The following is a 14,188-nucleotide window of genomic DNA, read 5'->3' on the forward strand; positions in this document are numbered from 1 at the left end:
AAATATTTTTTTTTTTTTTTGAGACGGAGTTTCACTCATGTTACCCAGGCTGGAGTGCAATGGCACGATCTCGGCTCACCGCAACCTCCGCCTCCTGGGTTCAGGCAATTCTCCTGCCTCAGCCTCCTGAGTAGCTGGGATTACAGGCACGCACCACCATGCCCAGCTAATTTTTTGTATTTTTAGTAGAGACGGGGTTTCACCATGTTGACCAGGATGGTCTCGATCTCTTGACCTCGTGATCCACCGGCCTCGACCTCCCAAAGTGCTGGGATTACAGGCGTGAGTCACCGCGCCCGGTCGGATACAAAATATTGATCCTGGTTGTATTTGTGAGGGTGTTGCCAAAGGAAATTAACATTTGAGTCAGTGGGGTTTGAAAGTCAGACTCACCCTTAATCTGGGTGGGCACAATTTAATCAGCTGCCAGAGTGGCTAGAATATAAGCAGGCAGAAAAATGTGAAAAGAGACTGGCCTAGCCTCCCAGCCTACATCTTTCTTCTATGCTGGATGCTTCCTGCCCTTGAACACCGGATTCCAAGTTCTTCAGTTTTGGAACTCAGACTGGCTATCCTTGCTCTTCAGCCTGAAGATGGATTATTGTAGGACCTTGTGATTGTGTAAGTTAATAATCTCCCATATATATATATATTCCATTAGTTCTGTCCCTCTAGAGAACCCTGACTAATACAGATTTTGGTACCAGGAGTGGTTCCAGAGGAACACAATATTAAGGATGGAGTTCTTTCATTGGTTTTGGGGTTTCTGGAATTGGCTGCTTAATATGATTAGAACCGAAAATGTTAAGGACTCTACTTCTAATAGAATGGAGGACACTGTTAGTCTTTGGTGTGAACTGCGTAGAGGGTTATGCAAAATAAATGCATTTGACAGTCCTGATTCATCACTGATGAGAGGCAAGGAGTTTAGTGACTCTATACATAATACCTTTGGCCGTATGTGGAGAACCAAGGAACATAACGAAGTTGGTTTTTTGCTCCTAAGTTCAGTGGGCAAAGTGAAGAAAAAAAATGATGAACTCAGAGATTCTATCTCCTGGCTTCAGAAGCAGATACTGAGCCTCAAATCTGCTAAGGTTGCCCAGAGTGAGAGCCTTATCTCCTGTAGAGAAAAAGCTGTGACTGTGGAAAACAGATACAAGCTCTTATCATGCCGGTGGCTGACCTGCAATGAAAGGTGCACGCACAGCCTCGCCAGGTGTCTGCTGTTAAAGCAAGGTCATTGACTGGAAAAGAATGGGACCCTGCAATTTACAATGGGGATGTGCGGGAGGACCCTGATGGAGCTGGGGACACTGATTTTGTAAACTCTGATGAACCTTTTCTGCCAGAAGAAACAGCTTCCCGATCACCAGTAGTGGCAACATCCCCTCCCCGACCCATGCTGCCATCAGCCTTTCCACGTTTGTCTGAGGAGATAAACCGTGCCCTACCTGAGGCAACAATGATGGCCTCCCCTGAGGCAGTTGCCAGGCAAGATAATGTTGATTCTCCTCAGGAGGGACCCCAAACACCCCTTTTTGCTTTTAGACCTGTAACTAAAGTCCCAGCAGGACGCTAGAGGTGAGGTTGAGAGTGTGACCCATGAGGACATACACTACACTCAAAAAGAACTGCCTGGGGCTGGGAGCAATGGCTCACACCTGTAATCCCAGAACTTTGGGAGGCCATACTGGGTGGATCACTCGAAGTCAGAAGTTTGAGACCAGCCTGGTCAACATAGTGAAACCCCATCTCTACTGAAAACACAAAAATTAGCAGGGCTTGGCGGTGCACACCTGTAATCCCAGCTACTTGGGAGGCCGAGGCAGGAGAATCACTTGAACCTGGGAGGCAGAGGTTGCGCTGAACTGAGATCATGCCACTGCCCTCCAGTCTAGATGACAGAGTGAGACTCCATCTCAAAAACAAAACAAAAACTGCTTGAGTTTTCTAATTTATATAAACAGAAATCTGGAGAACAGACATGGGAATGGCTATTAAGGGTGTGGGATAATTGGGGGGAGGAATATAGAGTTGGATCAGGCTGAATTTATTGGTTTGGGCCCATTAAGTAGGGACTCTGCATTTAATGTTGCAGCCTGGGGAGTTAATGAGGTTCTAATAGCTCAGAAGCAGAGGTTGCAGTGAGTCAAGATTGCACTATTGCCCTCTAGCCTGGGCAACAAGAGTGAAAACTCCATCTCAAAAAAAAAAAAGTTCTAATAGTTTATTAGCTGAAATATGGGTTAAAAGATGGCCCATTGTGGGTGAGCTGGAAATGCCTGATGTCCCTTGGTTTAATGTAGAGAAAGGGATCCAAAGGCTTAGGGAGATTGGGATGATGGGGTGGATTAGTCACTTTAAACCTACTCATCCCTGCTGGAAAGGTCCAGAAGATATACCCTTGAGCAATGACTTGCAAAACAGATTTGTGGGGGCAGCACCTGTATCTTTGAAGAGCCTTGTAATTGCTCTTCTCTGTATGTCAGATCTAATAGTGGGAACAGCAGTCACTCAGCTATAAGATTTAAACACAATGGGAATAATTGGATCCCTGGTGGCAGGGACCAAGTGGCAGCTCTCAACCATCAAAGGCAAGGTTGGTGTAGCTACCATAATGGACAGCAGAGGCAAGTAGCAGTTGGAATGGTCTGACTTGTGTAGAGCTCTGGCATTGGCTAATTAATCACATTATTCCTAGAAGTGAAATTGATAGGAAGCCTATTGCATTCCTACTTAATTTATATAAGCAGAAAACTTCTAGGTCGAATGGACAAAAGACTAATTTGAGCCGGGTGTGGTGGCTCACGCCTATAATCCCAGCACTTTGGGAGGCCGAGGCGGGTGGATCATGAGGTCAAGAGATCGAGACCATCCTGGTCAACATGGTGAAACCCCGTCTCTACTAAAAATACAAAACATTAGCTGGGCATGGTGGCGCATGCCTGTAATCCCAGCTACTCAGGAGGCTGAGGCAGGAGACTTGCCTGAACCCAGGAGGCGGAAGTTGCGGTGAGCCAAGATCGTGCCATTGCACTCCAGCCTGGGTAACAAGAGCGAAACTCTGTCTCTTCACTCTTTTAAAAAAAAAAAAAGAGAAAGCCTAATTTGAATTATAAAAAGAGAGAATCATGGTCCCTCAATCAATTTCCAGACTTCAGCCAGTTTACATACCCAGAACCCCTTGAATGAAGGGGAGGCCAAGTCCCCTTGAGAAAGGATCCCACTGCATTACTGACAATTTATGCTGTCAATCTTTCTCTCATCCTTCCCCAAGGAGACCTCCAGCCTTTTACCAGGGTAACTGTGCATTGGGGAAAGGGAAGTGATCAGACATTTTGGGGACTACTGGACACTGGCTCTGAGCCGACATTGATTCCAGGGGACCCCAAACATCATTGTGGTCCTCTGGTAAAGTAGAGCTTTATGGAGGTCAGGTAATCAGACAGCTGTAACACCGCTGTAACACCACAGCTGTAAGTGGACAGCTGTAACAGCACAGCCCCTTTCTAGGACATCCTTGAAGGACAGTGGTGAAGGGATATCTTCCCAGTGGGCAGGTAATTATGTAATGGAATTTTAGCTCAGGTCTGACTTAGAGTGGGTTTGGTCCCTGGACTTCAACTCACAGTGGGTCTGGTCCCCGGACTCATCCTGCGGTCATTTCATACTGCCAGAATGCATAATTGGCATAGACATGCTTAGCAACTGGCAGAACCCCCGCATTGGCTCCTGACTGGTAGGGTGAAGGCAATGATGACAGGAAAGGCTAAACACTGCCTCTACCTAGAAAAATAGTAAATCAAAGACAGTGTCACATCCCTGGAGGAATAGCGGAGGTTAGTGCCACCATGAAGGACTTGAAAGAGGCAGGGATGGTGATGCCCACCACATCCCCATTCAACTCTCCCATTTGGCCTGTGCAAAAGACAGATGGATTTTGGAGAATGACAGTGGATTATCGTATGCTTAACCGAATGGCTCCGATTGCAGTTGCTGTACCAGATGTGGTTTCATTGCTTGAGCAAATTAACATATTTCCTGGTACCTGGGATGCAGCTATTGACTTGGCAAGTGCCTTTTTCTCCATTCCTGTTCATAAGGCCCACCAGAAGGAATTTGCCTTCAGTTGGCAAGGCCAGCAACATACCTTTACTGTCCTACCTCAGGGGTATATCAGCTCTCCGGCTTTGTGTCATAATCTTATTCAAAGAGACCTTGATCGCTTTTTGCTTCTGCAAGATATCACACTGGCCCATCACATTGATGACATTATGCTGATTGGATCCAGCGAGCAAGAATCAGCAAGCACACTGGGCTTACAGGTGAGATATTTTTGTGCCAGAAGATGGGAAATGAATCTGACTAAAATTCAGGGAACTTCTACCGCAGTAAAATTTCTAGGAGTCCAGTGGCGTGGAGCTTGCCACGATATTCCTTTTAAGGTGAAGGATAACTTGCTGCATTTGGCCCCTCCTACAACCAAGAAAAAGGCACAAAGCCTAGTGGAGCAATTTGGATTTTGGAGGCAACACATTCCTCATTTGGGGGTGATACTCTGGCCCATTTATCGAGCGACCTGAAAGGCTGCCAGTTTTGAGAGGGATCTAAGACAGGAGAAGGCTCTGCAGCAGGTCCAGGCTGCTGTGCAAGCCGCTCTCCCACTTGGGCCATATGACCCAGCAGGTCTAATGGTGCTCGAGGTGTCAGTGGCACATAGGGATGCTGTTTGGAGCCTTTAGCAGCCCCCACAGGTGAGTCACAGCAGAAGCCTTCAAGATTTTGGAGGCTTCATTGTAAGTTGAAGTCCAGGGACCAAACCCACTCTAAGCAGACCTGAGCTAAAATTCCATTACATAATTACCTGCCCACTGGGAAGATATCCCTTCACCACTGTCCTTCAAGGATGTCCTAGAAAGGGGCTGTGCTGTTACAGCTGTCCACTTACAGCTGTGGTGTTACAGCTGTCTGATTACCTGACCTCCATAAAGCTTTACTTTACCAGAGGACCACAATGATGTTTGGGGTCCCCTGGAATCAATGTCGGCTCAGAGCCAGTGTCCAGTAGTCCCCAGATAGCTTCCTGCCATCTTCTGCAGATAACTACTCTCCTTTTAAGAGACAGCTCTTGGCCCGTTACTGGACTTTGGTGGAAACTGAACGTTTGACTATGGGTTATAAGTCACCATGAAACCCGAACTGCCTGTCATGAGCTGGGTGCTTTCTGACTCATCTAGCCATAAACTGAGTTGTGCCCTGCAGCATTTCATCATCAGATGAAAGTGGCATATACGTGATCAGACTCGAGCAGGCCCTGAAGGCACAAGTAAGTTACATGACGAAGTGGCTCAATGCCCATGGTCTTCACTCCTGCTGCCCTGCCTTCTCTCCCCCAGCCTGCACCCGTGGACTCATGGGGAGTTCCCTATCATCAGTTGGCAAAGGAAGAGAAGACTAAGGCCTGGTTCACAGATGGCTCTGCGTGATATGCAGGCACCACCTGAAAGTGGACAGCTGTAACATCACAGACCCTTTCCAGGGCATCCCTGAAGGACAGCGGTGAAGGGAAATTGTCCCAGTGGGCAGAGCTTTGGGCAGTGCATCTGGTTGTGTAGTTTGTATGGAAAGGAAAATGGCCAAATGTGTGATTATAAACTGATTCATGGGCCGTAGCCAATGGTTTGGCTGGATGGTCAGGCACTTGGAAGAAGCATGATTGGAAAATCGGTGACAAATTTGGGGAAGGGATATGTGGACGGACCTCTCTGAGTGATCAAAAACTGTGAAGACATTTTATCTCATGTGAGTGCTCACCAATGGGTGACTACAGCAGAGGAGAATTTCAATAATCAAGTGGATAGGATGACCCATTCTGTGGACACTACTCAGCCTCTTTCCCCAGCCACCCTGTCATTGCCCAATGGGCCCATGAACAGACTGGCCATGGAGGCAAAGAGGGAGGCTGTGCATGGGCTCAGCAACATGAACTTCCACTCACCATGGCCACTGCCGAGTGCCCAATTTGTCAGCAGCAGAGACCAACACTGAGCCCTTGATATGGCACCATTCCTTGGGGGTGAGCAACCAACTACCTGGTGGCAGGTTGATTACATTGGACCTCTTCCATCATGGAAAGGGCAGAGGTTGTATGTACTGGAACAGACACTTACTCCAGACATGGGTTTGCCTATCCTGCACACGATGCTTCTGCCAAGACTACCATCTGTGAACTCACGGAATGCCTCATCCACCATCATGGTATTCCACACAGCATTGCCTCTGACCAAGGCACTCACTTTATGGCTGAAGAAATGTGGCAGTGGGCTCATGCTTACAGAATTCACTGGTCTTACCATGTTCCCCATCATCCTGAAGCAGCTGGATGGATAGAACAGTGCAATGACCTTTTGAAGTCACATTACAAGGCTAAGTAGGTGGCAATACTTTGCAGGGCCGGGACAAAGCTCTTCAGAAGGCCGTGTATGCTCTGAATCAGTGTCCAGTATATGGTACTGTTTCTCCATTAGCCAGCATTCACAGGTCCAGGAATCAAGGGGTGTAATTGGAAGTGGCACCACTCACCAACACCCTTAGTGATCTACTAGTAAAATTTTTGCTTCCTGTTCCCATGACATTATGTTCTGCTGGCCTAGAGGTCTTAGTTCCAGAGGGAGGAATGCTGGCACCAGAAGACACAATGATTCCATTAAGCTGGAAGTTAAGATTGCCAGCTGGACACTTTGGGCTCCTCCTGCCTTTAAGTCAACAGACTAAGAAGGGAGTTACAGTGTTGGCTGGGGTGATTGACCCGGACGATCAAGATGAAATCAGTCTACGACTCCACTATGGAGATAAGCAAGAATGCACATGAACTGCATGGACTGCATGAGATCCATTAGAGCATCTCGTAGTGTTACCATGCCAATGGGAAACTACAACAACCCAATCCAGGCAGGACTACAAATGACCCAGACCCTTCAGAAATGAAGGTTTCCGTCACTTCACCAGGAAAAAAAAACAGGACCTGATGAGGTGCTTGCTGAAGAAAGGGAATACACAACGGGCAGCAGAAGAAGGTAGTCATCAATACCAACAATGACCGCATGACCAGCTGCAGAAATGAGGACCGTAATTGTCATGAGTATTTCCTCCCTCTTTTGTTAAAAACACGTTTGTGCTTGTATACGCTTTTACTAAGACAATATCATATTTCCTTTCTCCTTTATCATGTGACATAAGATTTATTGACATCACATCAGCATTTAAGTGTTGTTAACTTTATGTAATAGTATTTGGGTTGGGGATTGGTATGTTCCTACTTGTACAAAGGATAGCTGTATTATGATAGGTATAATTATGACCTTATTATTGTCTTTATTTGAAGATTGTGTATGATCTCAGGAGATGTGTATGGGTTCAAGTTGACAAGGGGTGAACGTGTGATAGTTAACACCGAGTGTCAACTTGATTGGATTGAAGGATACAAAGTATTGATCCTGGGTGTGTCTGTGAGGGTGTTGCCAAAGGAGATTAACATTTGACTCAGTGCGCTGGGAAGGCAGACCTACCCTTAATCTGGGTTGGCACCATCTAATCAGCTGCCAGTGTAACTAGAATATAAGCAGGCAGAAAAATGTGAAAAGAGACTGGCCTAGCCGCCCAGCCTGCATCTTTCTCCCATGCTGGATGCTTCCCGGATGGTCAAGATCAGACTCCAAATTCCTCAGTTTTGGAACTCAGACTGGCTCTCCTTGTTCCTCAACCTGTAGACAGCCTATTGTGGGACCTTGTAATCATGTGGGTTAATACTTAATAAACTCTCCTTTATATACATATCTATTCCATTAGTTCTGTCCCTCTAGATAACCCTGACTAATACAGTGGTGAAACCCCATCTCTAGTAAAAATACAAAAAATTAGTCAGGTGTGGTGGCAGGTGCCTGGAATCCCAGCTACTTGGGAGGCTGAGGCAGGAGAATCTCTTGAACCCAGGAGGCAGAGGTTGCAGTGAGCTACCAGGGACTGCATTCTAGCCTGAGGGACCGAGCAAAACTCCATCTCAAAAAAAAAAAAAAAAAAAAAAGAATTGTTCTGCCCTGAAAAACCGTCCTTCTCACCTAATCCTCCCACAGTCTCCACTCTTAATGGCTGTGAATGACAATAGTTCTCTGCCTGATGTCCCACCGATCTACTCTAGAACAGCCTGGATTGGCACTTGTGGCCTTCTCTGGGCAACTATGTATCCAAGTACTGTTTGTGGTGCAAAAGACAAAAGTGATTAGCACTCTCCTAGTCGCCCCCTTCACCACCCACCTGCATACACAACACAAACACTAGACTCCTGGGTGTGTAAAGGACCGGATGGCAGCCTTAAAGGGCTGAGAGGATTAGCCTCAATGTTTTGCTGTTACAGTTTCATACTTAATCATTGTATTCTGGCCTGTTATTAGAAGTTATTTATACCCCACCACCCCAAACAGAAAAGTAATTACCACAGTTACATTTATAATTCACATGAAGTTAGGGTTAACATTTTGAATTTTGTGTTCTTTTGGGTGTGTCTCTTGTAAAAGGCATTAAAAACATCAATGTGATTGATGTTTTTTAAACCCATATTGTGAATCTTTGCCTTTTAGCAAAAGAGTTTCATTTATTTACTTATATTGTTTTGCTACGTGTACTTTATTTTTGGTAATCTTCCTTACAATTCATACTTGTTTATGAATCTGTTTACTTGCTGATATGGCTTGGCTGCATCCCCACCCAAATCTCACCTTGAATTGTAGTTCCCATAACCCTCACTTGTTGTGGGAGGGATCCAGTGGCAGGTAATTGAATCGTGAGGCTGGTTACCCCTATGCTATTTTTGTGATAGTGAGTGAGTTCTCACTAGATCTGATGGTTTTATAAGGGGCTTCTCCCCCTTGGCTCGTTATTCATTCTCTTTCCTCCTGCCCTGTGAAGAGGTGCCTTCCACCATAATTGTAAGTTTCCTGAGGCCTCCCGGCCATGCAGAACTGTGAATCAGTTAAACCTCTTTCCTTTATAAATTACCCAGTCTCAGGCATTTCTTAATAGCAGGGTGAGAACAAGCTAATATAAACTTGCTATTTCCTTTTTTCTTGTCTTTTGTCATGCAGACTTTCTTTAGTTTGCTTTTATTTTGCCATGATTTGGGAGACAGTTATCCTATTTTTAAAATTCTAGGATTTATGAAGTTAAATTTTTTTAAATTTCAGTAAGATCCACATGTCTTTATTCTTAATCAGGCAATATGTAACCTAACAAAAATATCAGTGTTCCTCTGAGAAACATATTTCTTTGTATCTGTACCTTAGCAAACCACCTCCATGTGGGATTGTATCAATTTTTTGTTTCTTGTTTCACTTGGGAGCAGAATGGTAAAGATCTTGGACTTGGTGCAGAATAAATATGTAATTGATCACACATACTGTTACTCAGAAGTCCAGCTTTGGTCTTCTTTAGTGTCCATTTTGAATTGCAGTTGAGTCTATTACGAGTTTTATTAGAATTTATTGCTGATGTGCTGATCTTCTTTTGTTTCTCAGCCCTTTTCACCTCAGTGACTTACATGGTGAATGATATTCACATAGAAGTTATTGTGAGAGCTGATTGTTTAAAAGTATGTGGCACCTCCCCCCTTCTTCCTCCTGCTATGGTCACATTCTTCTGGCCATAACCAGTTTTTGTCTCATAGTAAACATTTTATGGAGAAATAAGCTGAATAGCCCCTCAGACTTTTTTTGGCATGAGATTTCTTAAAGCATTTTATAAACATATTCGTGGTGTAAAATCAGCCCTTTAAAGAACTTTTAAAAGCTCTGCCATTTTATAAGGAAAAGTACATAGATATAACCAATTGAATTTTTAAAAACATAAAGCTTTATTTAAATTGAAATTTCTTTTAACAAGTTTAATTTTTTTCACGTCTTCCTAACTCGATAGGTAACACTGGGAAAGGAACAAGTATGCACTGTTGCAGAATAAACGTGAATTAATCACATTTTACTAATTAAAATTGTAACAGAATTTATGTATATATATATCAATATGACTATGATTATGAGAAATAGCACTTAACCATCAATTTGTCTGCCTTTGATTTGGTAATCATTGCTGTTGCGTGGTTTATAACACAAATTATCCGGCCGGGCGTGGTGGCTCACACCTGTAATCCAAGCACTTTGGAGGCCAAGGTGGGCGGATCACCTGAGTTCGGGAGTTCAAGACCAGCCTGACCAACACGGTGAAACCCCGTCTTAAAAAAAAAAAAAAAAAAAAAAAAATTATCCCTGGGTCATGCTCTCTCCTGTGCCTCCTAGATGTGGATGTAGTCTTTGTGTATGAATTGTCTCCCCTGGCTTGTTCCATATTAAGAATTCATTTATGGATAAAAGTAAGAAGAAAATGAAAGTAAGTATAAAAATTATGCTGAGCATAGTGCCTCACACCTGTAATCCCAGCACTCTGGGAGACCAAGGCAAGAGGATTAGGCTTGCTTGAGTTCAGGAGTTTGAGACTAACCTGGGCAACATAGTGAAACCAGTCTCTACCAAAAAAAAAAAAAAATCAAAAAATTTGCTGGGCATGGTGGCACATGCATCTTTTAGTCCCAGCTACTCAGGAGACTGAAGTGGGGGGATGGCTTGAAGCCAGGAGATTGAGGCTACAATGAGCTGTGACTATGCCATTGCACTCCAATGTGGGTGACAGAGCAAAATTGTGTCTCAAAAAATAAATACATAAATTTAAAAAAAAAATCATGATTCACAGGCAGCAGGTTTTTGAATTTATTTGTGGTGCAAGTGTCAGGGGCACTAGCCACCAGCTGAAGCAACATAGACTGTGGTCAGAGGACAGTCTGGGTAGCTTATTGTACCAGCCATATCTCTGCTTCTTAAGAAAGCAGATTAATTCAAGGGAGTTAGAGTGCCTTATTATATTTGAATGCATTCTAAGTTTTCACAGTTAGTGATATGGTTTAGGTCTGTGTCCCCACCCAAATCTCACGTCCAGTTGTAATCCCCAATGTTGGAGGTGGGGCCTGGTGGGAGGTGATTAGATCATGGGGGCAGATTTCTTCTTTGGTGCTGTTCTCATGATAGTAAGTTATTGTGAGAGCTGATTGTTTAAAAGTGTGTGGTACCCCCCCTCTTCTTTCTCCTGCTATGGCCATGTAAGATGTGACTGCTTTGCCTTCACCATTGTAAATTTCCTGAGGCCTCCCCAGTCATACTTCTTGTACAACCTGTAGAACCATGGCCAATTAAACCTCTTTAATTTATAAATTACCCAGTGTCACATATTTCTTTATAGGAGTGTGAGAAGGGACTAATATAGTTAATTATTTCAAATTAGGAAATAGTTTGGGCAATCAAGAAAACAGGACACCCACCTACCTTAATGGATAAAACATTAGGCCAGGCGCAGTGGTTCACACTGTAATCCTAGCACTTTGGGTGGTAGAGGTGCGTGGATCACCTGAGCTCAGGAGACCAGCTTGGGCAACATGAAAAAATCCTGTCTCTACCAAAAATACAAAAAATTAGCCGGGCATGGTGGAGCACACCTGTGGTCCAGCTACTTGGGAGGCTGCAGCAGGAGGATCACCTTCGTGGAGAAGTTGAGTCTGCAGTAGGCTGAGATCATGCCACTGCACTCCAGCCTGAGTGACAGTGTGAGACCCCGACTCCAAAAAAAAAAAAAGCCCATTAGAGATACAATTAAAATTTCCTTAAAACACATGCCCCACTCCACTATTGAGGTATAGCAGAGATGGTTAATTTATTTTTAGCAAATACTGTTCAATATTCAGTTACTAAATCACCATTTGTGATTTATTTCTTCAGTCCACTTGCCTTTGATGATGATGTAACAAGGTGTTATAACAGCGGGACTGTTGGAAAATGTATTTCTCCAACCATCAAATTCATGAAGGAAACAGTCTCTTTTGAGTTTCCCCATTGAAGCGTAACTGCACCAGACCATTCTGGTTCAACTTTTCTGTAACAAAGGTTAAGTAACCTAAGCATGCCCAGCGTGCATGAACCAAGTGTGCAATCACAGGGGGAACCTAAGTGCTCAGATCCAAGGAGCAGGGACTGAATTAAGACACGGACACCACATGGCAGGATCCAGGATCCAATCAGATTAATCCCTGCTGTCACCTCATGGCAGGATCCAGTCAGATCATGCCTCCCAGCATCACTTCACTGCAAGATCCAATCAGATCACACCTTATTACCCTACACTTATAAAACCCAGCCCAGCCCCCCAGCTGTGGGGAGACGGATTTGAGCATTTTCCCATCTCCTTGCCAATTGACTCAAATCTTTCTTGCTGCAAAAACTCAGTCCTTCAGTGTTTGCCTTTCCATTGCATGTGGGCAAACGAACCTGGTTTGGTGATGTCATAATTCATTTCCACACCTTTTTTTGTTGAATATATAAATGTAAATTCAGCATTCAAAAATAGGAAATCACTCATATTTTGTCCTTCTAGGAGGCAGCTAAGACTACAGTTTCTTGTGTGTACTTCCAGAAATATTCTATGTATTCAATGAATTTTCTTTTCTCTTCCTTTCTTTCTATCTTTTTTTTTTTTTTTTTGATGGAGTCTCACCTATTGCGAGACTGGAGTGCAGTGGTGCCATCTTGGCTCACTGAAACCTCTGCCTCCCTGGTTCAAGGGATTCTGATTCTTGTGCCTCAGCCTCCTGAGTAGCTGAGATTACAGGCATGCACCACCATGCCCAGCTAATTTTTCTCTTTTTAATAGAGACGAGGTTTCAGCATGCTGGAGAGGATGGTCTTGATCTCCTGACTCGTGATCTGCCCGCCTTGGCCTGCCAAAGTGCTGGGATTACAGGCATGAGCCACCGCACCTGGCCTGAATTTTCCCAATGTAAGTGTCTCTCATGAAAAAGAAATGCAAGTATCCTGGCTTAACCAAGCAGGAGTCTGCATTTCTCACTAATGAGAGGTCTGGCGTGGGTGTAGCTTCTCCACCGTATCATCAGTGTCCCGGCTTCTTTCTGTCTTTTTACTCAGCTACACTTAATGTATAACTTTTGCCATCTTGCTTATTAAGTCTTATGGTCATGAGCTGACTGCTCCACCTTCATTCTCACATCTGTGTTTCAGAAATCAAGAAGTAGGAGGGAAGAGGGGAGAGGGAAGAGGGAAAGGTGATTCTTGTGTTAAAGCAGAAGTGTCCTCAGATCTCCAGCTGTCTCCCATTTATATCTCTGTGGCTACAGTGGTGTCACATAGCTACTTGGAGGGAGCCTGGGGAGTGAAATATTTTATCTAGGCCCATTCCACTCTTAACAAAATTTCTTTTAGTAAAGAATGGCAGCAAATAATTGCATACTATATATAACTTGCTTTTTTCACTTACTGTATTGACTCAGTGTATGTGTCCTTCTCAGAAAACAATGTCATTTATTTAATTTATTGTCATTTATTTATTTTCATTGTCATTTATTTACTTATTTATTTCAATGCCATGTATTTATTTATTTGAGACGTGGTCTCACTCTATCACCCAGGCTGGGTGACACGATCATGGCTCACTGCAGCCTGGACCTCCTGGGCTGAAGCAATCCTCCCACTTCAGCCTCCCAAGTAGCTGAGATGACAGGCACCTGTCAGTACACCCAGCTAATTTTTGTGTTTTTTGTGCAGATGGGGTTTTGTCATGTTGCCCAGGCTGGTCTCAACTCCTGTGCTCAAGCGATCCACCTGTCTTGGCCTCCCAAAGTGTTGGGATTATAGGTGTGAGCCATCTCGTCTAGCCCCATTTATTTATTCATTCATTTAACATAACAATCTGTTGCTAATTTTTGTAGTGGAGTGTAACTGCCTTATATCTGTTTCTGCTGAGGTTTTTTTGTTTTCTGTTTTTAAGACAGAGTCTCACTTTGTTGTCCAGGCTGGAGTGCAGTCACGCAATCGTGGCTCACTGCAACCTTAACTTCTCACTCAAGTGATCCTCCCACTTGAGCCTCCTGAGAGCTGGGACTATAGGCATGTATCACCATTCCTGGCTATTTTTTTTTTTTTTTTATCAAGACAGGGTCTCATTATGTTGCCCAGGCTGGTCTCAAACTCCGAGCTCAAGTGATCCTCCCGCCTCGGCCTCCCAAAGTGTTGAGATTACTGGC

This window comes from Sapajus apella, unplaced genomic scaffold (genome assembly GCF_009761245.1).
Source record: "Sapajus apella isolate SASKATOON/1434 unplaced genomic scaffold, GSC_monkey_1.0 scaffold55, whole genome shotgun sequence".
Taxonomy (NCBI): domain Eukaryota; kingdom Metazoa; phylum Chordata; class Mammalia; order Primates; family Cebidae; genus Sapajus; species Sapajus apella.